The sequence below is a fragment of the Mustela nivalis genome (assembly GCF_964662115.1).
Source record: "Mustela nivalis genome assembly, chromosome: 15".
NCBI classification, from domain to species: Eukaryota; Metazoa; Chordata; class Mammalia; order Carnivora; family Mustelidae; genus Mustela; species Mustela nivalis.
The window spans coordinates 31,537,831-31,554,107 of record NC_139034.1 but is presented as its reverse complement, the minus strand read 5'-3'; the positions used below and the strand labels follow the sequence as shown (position 1 = coordinate 31,554,107).

At 39.8% G+C, this 16,277-nt stretch overlaps 1 long non-coding RNA gene across 3 annotated transcripts in view; it reads right to left on the bottom strand.

The window, feature by feature from the left end:
* Nucleotides 1–16,277, bottom strand: part of LOC309849253 — a 323,232-nt gene that overhangs the window by 136,880 nt on the left and 170,075 nt on the right. Inside the window, exons 5-6 of one of the 3 annotated variants that reach the window (XR_014303617.1) lie at nucleotides 7,951–8,013; nucleotides 2,669–2,747 (exon numbers count right to left, since the gene is read on the bottom strand). This is a non-coding gene — a long non-coding RNA (uncharacterized lncRNA). Of the gene's footprint in view, nucleotides 1–2,668; nucleotides 2,748–7,882; nucleotides 8,014–16,277 lie in introns of those variants that run through there. The other 2 variants (XR_014303616.1, XR_014303618.1) reach the window with 2 other exon arrangements.

Below are 16,277 nucleotides of genomic sequence, written 5' to 3'. Positions count from 1 at the left end.
CACTGCATATAACTTAACTGCAGTAATAATAATATGTAAATAGCTCCGGCCTGGGTTTTCCATGCAGTGACAGGGAGTGACAATGGCATCACGAATCTTGCCTGGCTCATGACAATGGTAAAAGACCATCCAATTGAGAACCAGTGTGGTATGGTAATAGGAGTTGAGAAGAAAAGGAATTTTGGAGTCAGAGTGTTAGTAAGTCTCCACAAGGATATTGAAGTAGTCTTGGATAATGGTGAATCCTGAAATGGAGAGGCCGCTTACCCATTTATGCACCCATCTCCTCATTTCCACTTGTCCTTTCCTGTGAACACAGTGTAATTCAAATACAAATGGCATTTGTTGCAGGATTCCTATGTGTCAGGCATTTTTTCTCACAGTTCATGTTTAGTCTTTACAACAACCCTATGAGGTTAGCACCCGTCATCATCCTCATTTTTCTGAGAAAACCGTAGAACAGAGGTTAACTAATTTGCCCACAGTAATAAGTGGCAGAATCTGGATTGAAATCCAGGCCATCTGGCTCCAAATCCATAATTTGACCATCATGCTTCTCTATTTATACCTTCCCATTTTCCCCAGCATAATCAGGAGATCTCCTAGAAGAGACTTATCCCCGTCCCTCCAGACAATTTATTATTGGAACCCATCTCCTGTCCCTTCCTCTGCCATGCCTACCTGTGGTCTCACAAATGCAAGAATTACAAGAACAATAAAAGCTAATATGATGCCATCTGTGAAGAGAGAGAGTTTGACTTCTTCATTGCCAATTTGGATACCTTTGCTTTCTCTTTGTTGTCTGATTATTGTTGCTAGGACTTCTAATACTATGTTGAAGAAGAGTGGTGAGAGTGGGCATCCTTGTCATGTTCTTGATCTCAACAGGAAGGCTGCAAGCTTTTTCCCATTGAGGATGATATTTGCTGTGGGTCTTTCATAGATAGATTTTATGAAGTTCAGGAATGTTTCCTCTATCCCTATACTTTGAAGTGTTTTAATCAGGAACGGATGCTGGATTTTTTCAAATGCTTTTTATGCATCAAATGAAAGGACCATGTGGTTCTTCTCTCTTTTCTTATTAATTTGTTCTATCACATTGATTGATTTGCAAATGTTGAACCATTCTTGTAGCCCAGGAATGAATACCACCTGGTCATGGTGGATAATCTTTTAAATGTGCTAAGAACTCCTCAAACTCAACACACACAAAACAGACAATCATATAAAAAAAAAAAATGGGCAGAAGATATAAACAGACACTTCTCCAACCAAGTCATACAAATGGCTATCAGACACATGAAAAAATGTTCATCATCACTAGCCATCAGGGAAATTCAAATTAAAACCACATTGAGATACCACCTTACACCAGTTAGAATGGCCAAAATTAGCAAGACAGGAAACAACATGTGTTGGAGGGGATGCGGAGAAAGGGGATCCCTCTTACACTGTTGGTGGGAATGCAAGTTGGTGCAGCCTCTTTGGAGAACAGCGTGGAGATTCCTCAAGAAATTTTTTTTAAATTTTTTTTTTTCAGCCTAACAGTATTCATTGTTTTTGCACCACACCGAGTGCTCCATGCAATCCGTGCCCTCTCTAATACCCACCACCTGGTTCCCCCAACCTCCCACCCCTTGCCCCTTCAAAACCCTTAGATTGTTTTTCAGAGTCCATAGTCTTTCATGGTTCACCTCCCTTCCAATTTCCCTCAACTCCCTTCTCCTCTCCATCTCCCCTTATCCTCCATGCTATTTGCTATGCTCCACAAATAAGTGAAACTATATAATAAGAAATTAAAAATAGAGCTTCCCTATGACCCTGCAATCGTACTACTGGGTATTTACCCCAAAGATACAGATGTAGTGAAAAGAAGGGCCATCTGTACCCCAATGTTTATAGCAGCAATGGTCACGGTCACCAAACTGTGGAAAGAACCAAGACACCCTTCAACAGATGAATGGATAAGGAAGATGTGGTCCATATACACTATGGAGTATTATGCCTCCATCAGAAAGGATGAATACCCAACTTTTGTAGCAACATGCATGGGACTCGAAGAGATTATGCTGAGCGAAATAAGTCAAGCAGAGAGAGTCAATTATCATATGGTTTCACTTATTTGTGGAGCATAACAAATAGCATGGAGGACAAGGGGAGATGGAGAGAAGAAGGGAGTTGGGGAAATTGGAAGGGTAAATTGGAATGAGAGACTATGAAAAAACAATCTGAGAGTTTTGAAGGGGCGGGGGGTGGGAGGTTGGGGGAACCAGGTGGTGGGTATTGGAGAGGGCACGGATTGCATGGAGCACTGGGTGTGGTGCAAAAACAATGAATACTGGTACGCTGAAAATAAATTTAAAAATTTTTTTAAAAAGCTAATATGATAATACAACTTATAAAACTTACAATTTATAAAACCTTACAATTTATAAAACACATACATCACATAAATTAGCCCTCACAACAGTCCTGTCAAAAGCTACAATTCCCCAGTCTTATAAATAAATATGTAAGTGTTGTATTAAGGTCAAGAATAAGCAGCTATAATAAAGAAACAACAAATAGTGTGGATGAAACAGTCATTTGTTCCTTGCATACTTTATAGTATGGAGCTTAGAAGTGTAAACTGGCAGGGCCGCTATATTTTGTAAAGACATTTTTGGCTCCGGGTTCCTCTATCCTGTTAGTTTGCCATCCCCTAAGGACATTGTCTTCATCTGTACCATAAAAACAGTTATCCCCATCTGGAGGGAGACAAACCATAAGAGACTCTTAATCTCACAAAACAAACTGAGGGTTGCTGAGGGGAGGGGTGTAGGGAGAAGATGGTTGGGTTAGGGACATTGGGGAAGGTATGTGCTATGATGAGTGCTGTGAAGTGTGTAAACCTGGTGATTCACAGACCTGTTTCCCTGGGACTAATAATACATTATATGTTAATTAAAAAAATAAAAAACTAAGAAAAGAAAGATAAATACCCTATGATATCACTCATATGTGGAATTTAGGAAACAAAACAAATGAGCAAGGGAAGAGAGAGAGAGAGAGAGGCAAAACAAAAAAACAAGTCATCCCTAGGTCTAGGACTCAGCTCCACAAAACAAGGGGAAGGAGGAGAAAAAATCCACTGTAGGCCATTGCTTCACACATCACCTCTTCTCACATTCCACTGGAGAGAAACTTAGCCAGGAGACCATGCCTAGCTATGAAGAAGGCTGAGAAACGTAATCTCTCACCAGGTAACCGGGTGCCCCTGAGAAAGGAAGGGACAGATTTTGGAAGACAGCAGATGCTCTGAAAGATTACATGAATTTCCTAAGGGCACTCAGCTAATGAGTCGGAACTCAAACCCAGCTTTCCAACTCCAGACCTAGGGTTGATTTTCCTACACCAGAGCATCTTTATGATGAAAATGTCAGAGACTCCTTAAATAGCATTTCTACAGCAACTCAAACAACTAAATTTGGAGAGACTAAAGCCAATCCTGTTTAGATTAAGAAAAGATGAGCAGCCTGGGAAACATGTCCGCTCTAGATGGGCAACAACCACCGCTGGTGATGTTTTTCTCAGATGGGCCCCAGGAAAGATGACAAGTGACATAGTCACCACCAAATCATACAAGGGTTAATTACACTATCATTGACTTATCCAGATCCTTTTCTTTTTTACGCCATTTGGAATGCCAGATTTTCCATCATTTCTGTTTTCTCTGCACGTTTGTAGCTCTTGTAAAAATTTGCTAGTAGATGGGACTGAAAAGGAACAGCTTAACTGAACAGCTGTTCATCAGCAACATGCGGCACCTGAGAACAATATTGTGACATTTTTAGAGAGCGAGATACGGAGGTGAAGTGAGAAGACTCTAGAGCCCTCAGGCTAGCATTAAATGAAAAAAGAATTGAGGTACACGAAGACCGTGTAAATATTTAACGGTGGTTAACTTATGGAGGCCAGTAAGGACTAGGTAGAACACACTGAGATAATGTCCAGTGAGAACTCTACAGAGGGAAAAGCAAGATGAATGTATCATCATTAATGTGACCCTTCATCTTTACTCTTAACTGGGTCCTGATCCTCCTGGATCACCGCAGCTGCTTTGCCCCAACTTTCCTCACGTGCTCTCTCTCTCTAATTCTCTCTCTCAGTCTTTCTCTCTCCCTGGACTTCAATTCCCTGGGTTCCAGAACAGACTGCAAATGACCCCTGCCATCACAGCAAGACACTCCAACGAAAATAATGTCACCAGTCCTGACACTGCATTTCATCCAATAGCATGGCAGTTTTGCATATGGCATTTTACAAGGTACACAATTTACATGGTGTTCAGTGCAGCATGGCCATGTGTCTTGCACACACGTAACCCTCTCCCTTCCAGGGGTCACCTCCACTTCAGGGTCTCTTCAAGGTCAGGAATAAGAACTTAGTGACTAATGGCACTCCATCCAATCTACAGATGGAAAAACAAAGGCCCACAGTGGCAGAAAAGCTGGACTTAATTCTTAGAGTGGACAGCCGAGCTCAGTGCTTCTTGAATTTTGAGGTGCACATGAATTAGCTGAGATTCCAGATGCTACACTTCTAAAGCTCCTAGGGTTTGCTGCCCAGTTCTTGTTCTTCATGTATCACCTTCATTGTACCTACTTCTTGGTCTGTTGAATGGATTCCTAGAACTGGTATTTCAATTCTGTGATCAAATGTGCTTTATAAGTATGAGATGACATGGGAAATCAATTCTAGAGTTCGGAACATAGTCATTACACTCTGGTGTTAAGAATCCAAAGCTTTCCATTCATCCTGACTTTCCTCAATGATTAAGTTTTACAAAGATGTTTACTTCTAGGCCTAACATGCATTCTCATAACATGAAGCTAATTTCTTTCACCTTTGTTTTCCTTAGAAAACTCTTACTCGTATCAGTGAAAGTTTACTTTTAAATATGGGTAGGGGATGGAATAGAAGAAAATTCTCCTTTGGGATCAATATTCCATTTTACGGTTTTTGAGTTTTTAAGCCACATTTAATCATGCTGATATTTTGCCATAAGAACATTATTTCCTCCAATTATTCCAGACCACTTACAGCACACAAGTTCCCTACCTTTCATTCAGTATGTTGTTGTCACTTTGATCCCCTAAAGTGTAAGGACATTTAGGACATTTTTCAATGCCCATTGTGAAGCAACTGGGAGATCCCAGCAGTTCTCAAAGAGCACCTTCTGATCAGAGAGCCTACAAGGTGACTGATTTCATAAAATAAATGGGCTGCTTATGACTGAATTTTAAGTCTGGCTTTTCAAAGCACCAACAGGTAATTCACAAATGGCCTCACTGAAAAGGGACATATTCGTTAAAGTAAATTGCCCTGAAAATGAGACATAATACCTTCCCCACTAACTACTCTATCTCAAGGGGGGATTAAAACAACAGTAAGAGAAAGATATTTTTCATCACCAATTAAGATAATTATTCCTGACATTATATCATATATTAATTTTCTTTACCCAATGAGAAATAACTTTCTCACTACCAGAAATATACCCATGCAATGTCCCTTGGTTTCTTTAAAATCAAAAGCTTTTTTCCAAGCAATTTCATCAATAGATTGTGTTTGTTCTACTCAATCTCAGCTCTATTTCCATTTTTTAAAATTTCTTAAGTCATATCACCTATAACTGGAATATATTTTACTAACTTTCTTGCAGTGACATGGATATTTCTTTTTTTAATTTATTTTTATTTATTTCGTTGACAGAGAGAAATCACAAGTAGGCAGAGAGGCAGGCAGAGAGAGAGGGAAGCAGGCTCCCTGCTGAGCAGAGAGCCTGATGTGGGGCTTGATCCCAGGACCCTGGGATCATGACCTGAGCTGAAGGCAGAGAATTAACCCACCGAGCCACCCAGGTACCCCTGGACATTTCTTTAACCTTTAGCATAATGATGGATGATTAAATGTGGGCTATATCTGAGCAACTGCATAAGCAAAAAGATATTGTTTAGACACTGGGTAAATAAAGATTGTTAACAAAAACCAACTCCATGAAATAATAGTCAATCCTCTATTTTAGTCACCAATTCATTCACTGAACATTTTTTAAATGTCTATCATATATTGGACACTGTGAAAGTCACTTGGGATCAAAAGATAGATGAGACATGATTTCTACTGTCAAGATGCTCAAGGCCTGTTAGGGAGTAAAATTATTAAGGACAATTGTTCTTCAGTGTGATAAGTGCTTCTGCAGAAAAATGCAGTGTTTCTTTGGGAGCTTAATGGACCATCATCTAACTAGCAAGGTCAAAGAAGTATTATATACAAGACAGCTGAGCTTGATTAGTAGGATTTAGCCATTCCTAGAGGGGGAGAAGAGGAAATGGGCATACCTGACCTGGGCAATAGCACTTGCAAAGGTCAAGAATTTACAGAGGCAATATACATGAACTTTAAGTGCATCTGAATGGTTAGGAACAGAAAGTAAGAAGGAAATGTGAAAAGAGATGTCCCTGGAGAATCAATGGAAAGGAAAGCCTGGAGAAAGACTCAATCCCAGTCTTGCCAACTCCAGACACTGGTGCTCTCACCATACTAAGCTGTTCAGAGCAAGTATGAAAAGTCTTACATATCATACATTCTGTAGGAGGCTAGAGGCAGAAGTTACTGTCGGTTGGCTCAATCATGGAAGACTTCATGGAGTGAGAAGAATTTGTACTGCATCTTGTTCACGTTGAACAGTTGGGCAGTGTCATGGTACGTGTCTTCCTGTACCATTTCTTTCCCTTCTCCCACTGGGTCATTTCCTATAGCATATAATGGGCTCAAGTGCTTACCATCTTTAGAAAATCATCCTTGACCCCAGATCCCATATCTCCTCCCACTCTACCTTATTTCTCTGCTGTTCTTCCTGTGTAATTTTTAAAAATTTTTATTTATTTATTTATTTATTTATTTATTTATTTATTTGACAGAGAGAGATCACAAATAGTCAGAGAGGCAGGCAGAGAGAGAGAGAGAGAGAGAGAAAGCAGGCTCCCCACTGAACAGAGAGCCCATTGCAGGACTCAATCCCAGGAGCCTGAGATCATGACCTGAGCTGAAGGCAGAGGCCTAACCCACTGAGCTACCCAGGCACCCTTCCTGTGTAATTTTTTGAAAGGTATTTTACACCAGACAGTCCCCAGTACACACTTTAGTTCTATCTTCAACCATTCTAGTCTGGAGTCTCACCATCAACTTTAGGAAACATCTCTTGTCAAGGTTACCAATACCTCCATGGTTATCCCACTGGTCAATAGCACTGGAAATAGTTCCCACTCCTTCCTTCTTGAATAACTCTTCTCTCTTGGTTCCTTTGACCTCATCCTCTTTGATTTTCCTTCTAGTTCCCATTCCAGTCTGTCAAACATCTTCCCTACCCATTCTCTAAATGTTAAGAAACGTAACACTCATTTCTCCATTTTCCACTCTCTCTCCCTGGTTAATGTCAACAATCCTTCTGGAGTTAAATGTAAGTGTTAGGCTATTGACTCTGAAATTTGTAACTCTAGTCCACACTTTTCTGAAATCAGAGGCAAATGTCTAAATTCTTACTTGACATCTTCCCCTGGATATCCCATAGGCAACTCAGGTTAATATCTCCAAAGCAGAATTCATCATCTCTCCATTTTCCCTCTACCCCAGCCTTATCTATTTCATTAGCTGCTCACCCAGAAAAATCATGGAGAGTAAGAAAGAACAAAGGAATATTGAAAGTAGCCTGTTTATAGAGGACCAATGATGGAAAAGATAAGATTCAGAATTGGAGATGGTATATTAGATAGACTATCAATAGCTGCTATAACAGAGAAGCCCTAAAATTCTAGTGACTTAACATAAGAGACGTTTATTTCATACTCGTGGACCTGTCCAAGTGTTTGTCAACTGTCTTCACAGGTTAATTCAGAATATGGTCACCTTCTGTCCTGTGGCTCCATCATCCCCTTGGGCCTTGGAGTTCTTTGAATCTCAGCAGAGGTCCTGAGAAGAAAGGGCAGAGAATGCATGATCATTTCTTAAAACCCAAGATCAGAAGAGAAGCATATAACTTCTGCTCACATTCTATTTGGGGAAAACTAGTCATACAATCCTACCTTGATTCAAGGGGCCTGAGAAATGTAGTCTCTAGCTGAACAATTGCCCACTGTGGAAGGGGGAGCACAGATGTGTGGTGGACAGCTAGTTCTCTCTGCTAAAGCTAACTAAACCAAGGATCCCAGGATTGGGGCTTATCTGAAGAAAATTAAAGATCAGAGGAGAAATTACAAATATAAAGAAATATATTTTTTCATGTGAAGAAAGAAGACAGTATTATGAGAGGATAGGAAAAAGAAATAAGATGTTAAAGTACTACAATATTTTCATGAGAGGATTTCTTATACCTTCCCATCTCAGTTACCTGCAGCTCCTGCTCTCTGGACTCCTACAAGCTATATTTTTAGGACATGAAAAAGGACAATCTCTCCATGAGACCACTGTGGGGAAAAAGCTGAAAACTGGATTTCTACTAGCTCCTGCCAGTGTCTTTAAATGAATGCACACACAAATATGTTCTGACAGTTGCAAGAAAAGGATAAATAATGAAGTAGATCCAGAAAAAGATATTGTCAGCTAATTGTTCTTTGCCACATTCTATGTTCCTTTAGGTGTCTGTTACAAATGAAGTTTTTAGTAAATGTAGTTTTCAAGGTAGCCTGACATCTTACCTAGGGATTTGGCAGCTTTGTGTAATGAGCTGCCAGAAAATGGGATGGCAAGTAATGAAGAATTGAGTGCTCTAAACTCCTTTCCTCCTCTTCAACTTCATGTTCTTACTATGCAGAAGTGGGTCAAGAACAAGAAGAGAACTTTATTCAAGTGTTGTGACAGATCAGCTGACAAAGTATATCCCTGGGGTTGAAGGAGACAGAAAATCATGAAGTCATGACAGGGCATGGATCATAGAGGGAACATCAGGGTCACAGACAATGACCAGGTTGGCAACCACAAGTCCTTCTGCTTCTGAGAAGTTTGGCCTTCCTACAGAATCAATGATCTGGGACACTGGCCACACCAGAATAGAGAATATAGACTGGAGGGAAACAGGTGGTATCATGTCAGGTAGGTATCATTAGAGTCCTAAACTAAAAAGTATAAGGGTCTAATCTTCCCCAAGACAAAGACGCAGGGGATAATTCAGCTCTAACGTGATGCTCTGTGACTTGTTAGAAATGGGAAAAAAAAAAAGAAGCTGCTGGAATTTTTCCATAAGTCGAGGTGGTTGTGGGACATGTTCTCACCCACTTAGTTGCCAAAAAGACTCCCAACTAGGTTGCCATGGAAACAGCCGAGAAATCAAAGGCATGACTTAAATTATTAAAACCTACTAATCCAAGAAGGAAAAACTCTGATAGTTTGAATAGGTTTCTACTGAGACTAGCAATAATACCTATCTCAGGATAAATGAAGAATTAAAATCTTTTTCCATGTCATTTAGGACCTGTGACACCAAGTTCATGTCACTGTATTCGTGATTAGTTTAGACCCAGAACCTTTTATTGCACAGCAAATTTTGTAGCTTCATGCTTTTAGTTTATCAATGTAGATATGAATGATTTATAATGTGTATTAGGCTCACACATTACAAATGTGTTAATGATCTCCTCTCCCAACAAATTATCTATGTTCTATTCCATTGCAGTGTCATGATATGGTATAAGAATAAGATCTTGGTAGGAAAATCTGCCATTTGATAATATTCAGCGCTACTGGTAGCTTGTTAATTAAATATGGTCATGAATGTAGAAAGGAAGCTTTTACACAGAAGGCCACCCTATTCAAAGGCTATCCCCAGGAATCTAGAGAGCATTTACATTGGGCCCAAGTAGTCAGTCCTTTAACTAAAGTGAGTTAAACGATGGTGTCTACAGCCAAACACCCTTGCTTAGGCCAAGTAGAAAATTCGGTATAGTAGATAGATGGTGTGATCTGGTATCTTCTCAAGGCCCACCTACTTAAAATTATCTGCCTCACTGGTCTAATAATCTCTGCCCTTCCCTACTACTCAGCCAAAAGTCATCACCTTAGAATCATTCTTTTGTTTTCGAGAGCAAATGTACAGCCAGTATCTCCACAGGAAGAGGGAAATGGAAGTCCAAACCCAAAGAAGCCACTTTGGTTTGTTTGGTTTTTTTAGAAGATTTATTTATTTATTTATTTGACAGACAGAGATCACAAGTAGGCAGAGAGGCAGGCAGAGAGAGAGGAGGAAGCAGGCTTCCTGCTGAGCAGAGAGCCCATGCAGGCCTAGATCCCAAGGTCCTGGGATCATGACCTGAGCTGAAGGCAGAGGTTTTAACCCACTGGGCCACCCAGGTGCCCTGCCACTTTGGTTTTTGACAGAGAAGACAAAGAACCACCAAACAGATAGTTCGGACCAAAGCAAATCCCAGTAAGACTCATCAAGTAATAATGGGTGAACAAAAGGTTCTCCTTTCAGAAGGTAAGGAAGGCAGAAGTGGTGGCATGAAATTTATGGAATTCTTACCTCCTAGGTCTCCTCTCTCAGAAAAACAATAGGATCTTACATGAAGTGGAAATTAACTAAATTTATTAAAACAAAGGGAATCCATTCCTCTAGTATCCAGTTCCTCCTCCTGACAGTCCCCTCCACCTTTTCCTATCTTTTCCCCGAGATCCTCAACCTACTCTCATTTCTACCCACCAACTTCAACATATACTAACTGCAGAAAAGAAAAAGGTCAGAAATAGTAGAAACTACCAATATCCATTCATCTTTTTCTCCTCACATAGAGAACCCCAATTTTGTTTGGGGAGGCAATATGACCGGCAAGAGATACTCACCTTCCCGGACCTTATTCTACTGAAGAACACCAGGAAACTTAGTTCTGGACAATGAGATAAGAGCAGAGTAAAGAAGCTCTTGTCCTCCTAATAAAAAGGATTTGCTGGCATAACCTTCTATTCTTTTCTTTCCCCCTTTCTGCTAGAATGGAGGCACAAAGATGTATTTGGGCAAAAGGTCAATAGAACTTTGCTATCATCAAGGTAGGAAAACCATGGCTTATGGGTAGTAGTGGGAGGCTAGAAGGTGTCTTGGTTTTTAAAATTTCCCTTGAGGACCCAGTTTAGACTGTGGATTAATTGTTCTAATCGTCAGATTAATTGTTATATAAAAACAGTAAAACCCTTTTGATTAAGACATCATATCTGTTTCATGCCACTAAAAAGTAATCTTGTCCAGTATGCTGTGGCTGTTACTTGACAGTGTGAAAATTTCCATGAGGAGACACATAATCAAATAGGAGGGAATGATGGGAGATACACCCAAAAATATGTGTCTATACCAATTTGGGAGCTGTGGCTAATGGTTTGATAGGATGGTCAGGATTTGGAAGAAACAAGATTAGAAAATTGGTAGCAAGGAGGTCTAGGAAAGAGGTATATAGACAAACATTTTCGAATGGCTCTCAAAGGAGGATCTTAATGTTCATGAAGTTTGGATGGCCAATCCATTGAAAACAGTCACCCTCTTTCCCCAGCTAACCCTGCCACTGCCCAGCAGGCTCATGGGAAAAGTAGCCATGGCGACAGGGATGAAGGTTATGCATGGGTTCAACATAGACTTTCACTCTTCAAGGCCAACATGGCTACAGCTACTGCTGAGTGCCCAATCTGCCAAGAGCCAGCAACTCTGCGAATGAACTCGGAAGCACATCTTCCCACAGTCAAGTCTTGAAATGATTACAGCCCCAGCCAACAGCTTCACTCTAACTTCATGAGAAACCCCAAGACACAACCATCCTGCTAAACTGCTTCCTGGTTTCTAACTCAGAGAAACTCTGATATGATATATGTTTATTACTTTAAACTGCTAATCGGGATAGTTTATTATATCACAGTAGATAAAACACACTTAGCATGAAAATCACTGTGATCAGGGAGTCCCAGATAACCTAGATCAGACAGTGGTAAAGAACTCCAAGAGATGTACTCACTGCTTTTTCTTTTTTCTTTTAGTTTTCTATCTTGGTATTTTTATTACATTATGTGACAAGTAGAAGCATGCTTATGATTATAGTTATGTACCTGATTTCCAAAAATTGTACTTTCTTTATTAGCATTTCCCCAGAAGATTATATCTGGATGTTGACAGTTTGGAGAAAGTTCCCCTCTAAGTGCCATCCCTTACACCTGTTACCTATCACCCAAAGCACCATAACTGATGATAGGAATGTACAGAAATAAAAGAGAGAGTGAGGGATCAGACACATAGGGATAGCTGTGTGAAAATGCAAATTTATGGTTATTACAGTTAAAATTGAGAATTCGTAAAATTGTGACAAAATTAGGCTGAAAAGGAACATCTCGGCTTCTAATTGTTTCTCACTCTGATTGATTTGCCCTTCCTGTGGAACAGAGTGCAGTCACCTCTGAGTGACCAGCCGACTCTAACCTGAAACCAAACCTGACTTCCTTGGTTCTTTTAATCAGGAATAATCTTTATTTATGTATCAGCCCCCAGTTAGCTGACACTCAAATAGGAACCACAGTCAACAGATTTATTTTTCAACAGATTTATTTCCAGGTATAAATCTATGTCTTTTTAATTGCATTTTTGTTGTTATTGTTCAGACAAAGATTAATTCCGTGACCTTGCAATATAATTTTCCTCTTTGATTTTCTAACAAAGAAAATAGGTCCTTGGAGAAATCATCACAATGGACAAGCTTCTTTTTATCAGAAAGCTATTTATTCTCCTTTCTTTCCTATCTAGTAAGATACAGATCTTGTACCACATTAGCTCCAGAACTGGAGTCTTTATCTCAAGTCTTTAAGATTTAATCTATTTCATTTTCCATCTTAGATCTGCAATTATTCACTACAAATCACTTGCTAATAACCTTTTGTCACTTTTTTCACTTTTAGATGTCAAGAGATCACTCTGATCTTTACCTCAATACTACAGGAATTTACTTTAATTTTAAAATGATGCACATTCTTCACTCTGGCAATTGTCACATCTCTTCAAAGAATGTGTTAAACTACCCATTGGCATGATTTTCAGATCTAGGGGTGCCAGTTGCTAGTGAGCTAAAATCAATTTGCCAGGTAATGAGGCAGACACCGCTGCCCATTTTCCTAATTAGTATTTTCCATATTTAATAGAAATTCTGACCTCACCTTTCTGTCTTTCTCTAAGCAAATGATTAAAGATAAAACATTGACCCTGGGTCTCTAAGACCCAAACTCCCCAAACTTCACTCAATGTCATCTGACCTTGGTCTATTCAGTGTTGATTGGTAGAGACCCTACAGCAACACTACCAGCTGAGGCAGCCATAGCATTAATAGTTAAGATAGGGGGGCACCTGGGTGGCTCAGTGGGTTAAGGCCTCCTCCTTTGGCTTCATGATCCCTGGGTCCTGGGATCAAGTCCCCCGTCGGGCTCTCTGCTTAGCGAGGAGCCTGCTTCCTTTCTCTCTGCCTGCCTCTTTGCCTACTTGTGATCTGTCTCTATTGTCAAATAAATAAATAAAATCTTTTTAAAAAATAGCTAAGATAGGAAACCAAGCAAACAACATTGCTTCAAAGACTGGAACAATGTCTGAGGTAGGAATCACAGGAGAGGGAAAATACTCAAGAAATGTAATTTCTCTTAGAGAGGGCACGGATTGCATGGAGCACTGGGTGTGGTGAAAAAATAATGAATACTGTTTTTCTGAAAATAAATAAATTTAATAATAAAAAAAGAAATGTAATTTCTTATCATTTCATTTAGCTTATTCATCTAAGTGCATGATATATTTATTTCCTGAGGTTGTAGTAACAAATCACCCCAAGCTTGGTGACTTCAAACAACAGAAATTTATGCTTTCCCAGTTATGGAGGCCATAGGTCTGATATCAAGGTGTCTTGGAAGTTTGTGCCGGAGCGTCCTTCCCTGCCTCATCCCCCTTTTGATGGCTCCAGGTATTCTTTGGCTTGTGGCCATATCCACTTTGGCTTGTGGCCATAGCCACTCCAATACCTGTCTCTGTGGTCCCATTGGGTCCTTCTCTTCTCTGTGTCTTCTCCTCTTTTGTCTCAAATAGCCCTCTTTCTCTTGTCATTGGATTTAGAATCCATCTGAGTAATCCAGGATGCTCTCCTATTCTCAAGATACTTACCTTATTCACATCTGCAAATGCTCTTTTCCCAGTTAAGGTAACATTCATAGGTTCCAGAAACTTGACATGGATATCGTTTTTCAGCTGCCCACACAAGAGTACATGGACAAAGGTGGGGACATACACTCCAGAGAACCTATTTTTGGTACTGGATAAAGAGTGGGATATTGGATCCGTAAAATACAAACACAGCAGTTGAGCATTTGTTGATACCTGCTTTGTGCTTGTCGTGTGATTCTGGAAAATGCAGAACTTGAAACACTTGGTTCAGGAGCACTTGGTGGCTCAGTCAGTTAAGTGTCTAACTCTTGATTTCAGCTAAGGTCATGATCTCAGGGTCATGCACTCAAGCTCTGGACAGGGCTCTGTGCTCAGCAAGGAGTCTACTGCTTGAGATTTTCTCCCTCTCCCCCACTCCCCTGTTTTCTCCCTCCCTCTCCAAAACAAATATATAAATCTTTTTTAAAAATAAAAATAAAAACTTGATTCAGTCTCAAAATGCTAGAATAGAATTAAATACACTTGATGCCAGCACCCTCTTAATGTACAGAATAAAAAGAGCACATGGGCACATGAGTCAAAAAGAACTGGGACCCTGGATGCTTCAGTCAGTTAAGTGTATATTTTTAGCTCAGGTCATGATCCCAGGGTCCTGGGATGGAACCCCGTATCCAAATCCCTGCTCAGTGGGGAGTCTGCTTCTCTCACTACCTGCTGCTCCCCCTACTTGTGTGTGCATGCTCTCTCTCTCCCTCTCTCTCTGAAAAAATAAATAAATAAAACCTTAAAAAAAAAAAAAAAAGAACTGAGTTTAAATCTTGGCTATAGTGAACTCCAGTCATGTAACTGAACAAGTTCATTTATGTTTTAATAGCAAATAAAGATAATAAACCTTTTGGTTATAACAGTAGCTTAGAGAGATGCATGGAGAGGTAAACTAATCTCTGAAGTAGGACCTCACCATGGTCTGTAGGAGAAAAGAGATTTAACAAAGATTTAATACTTATTCATTAGCACTCTTAGGTCTATTATACTTTTGACCTTATTACATCTTCACAATAATGTTAAGACATAGGTGTGTTATCCACAATATATAGGTGAGAACAAGAGGCTCAGAGAAGCTAAATAACTAGCCCGAAGTCTCACCGCTATTGATTAATACAACTGGAGTCCAAATGAAGATCTTTCTGACCACAAAATCCATTGAAATGAGAAAAACAAATGATAAGGATGTGTTGACTAACCTTATCATGGTAATCATTTTTGCAGTATTTAGTCATTACATTGTCCACCTTAAACTTACACAATATTTAATGTCATTATATCTCTACAGAACTGGGGAGGGAGAGAGATTGTAAAAATCCTATTCTGTGCAATCAATGGGAATTGCATGCCCACGTTATGGGCAGAACACAATTCTCACTTTCAGGGAGGAGAGTAAGGAAGGACAAAAGGGCATTTAAAGCAGTGCAAGGACTTGAAAATCTGAATCAGTATCTAAGACTGGTTGGTGTCTAAAATAAAGAATTAAATGTGAGTGCTGAGAGGAAAATGAAAAATAAATAAATCTTATAGATTTAAGCTCACTGTCTAAAATATTCATTCTAGTATTTATTGAAATGTCACCTGTGACATGTTGACCATGTTCAATGTATAGTGAAAGGTCTACAGACATGTGAGAGAATAGGTAAGGTACAGATCTTGCCCTCAAGCAACTGGAAATATACTAAGTCAGTCATCTGAAGGCCTGGCCATGGGGCAAGAGGAATTCATGCTAGCATCAAAGCAGGAACCTCCTAGTTATTTCCTATCTCAAAGCTGAATATCTAGGAATAGAGGTTTTCTAAATATAGCCACAGATTACATATTTTGTTCCCATTCCATAAGATCTTCCTATCTCAAACAGAACCTGCTGCCCAGTCTTTCTGCTAATTCTACCTTCCCCTCAACCACCTACCACCATTCTGGAGCGAAGAACTAGAACACTGGTCCTGAATTCTAACCAGTGAGCTAGGCAATCTCACATACTTGCCAAGTTCTTGCCAGCCCCCTTGGGAGTTGTAACCAGCTACTGGTT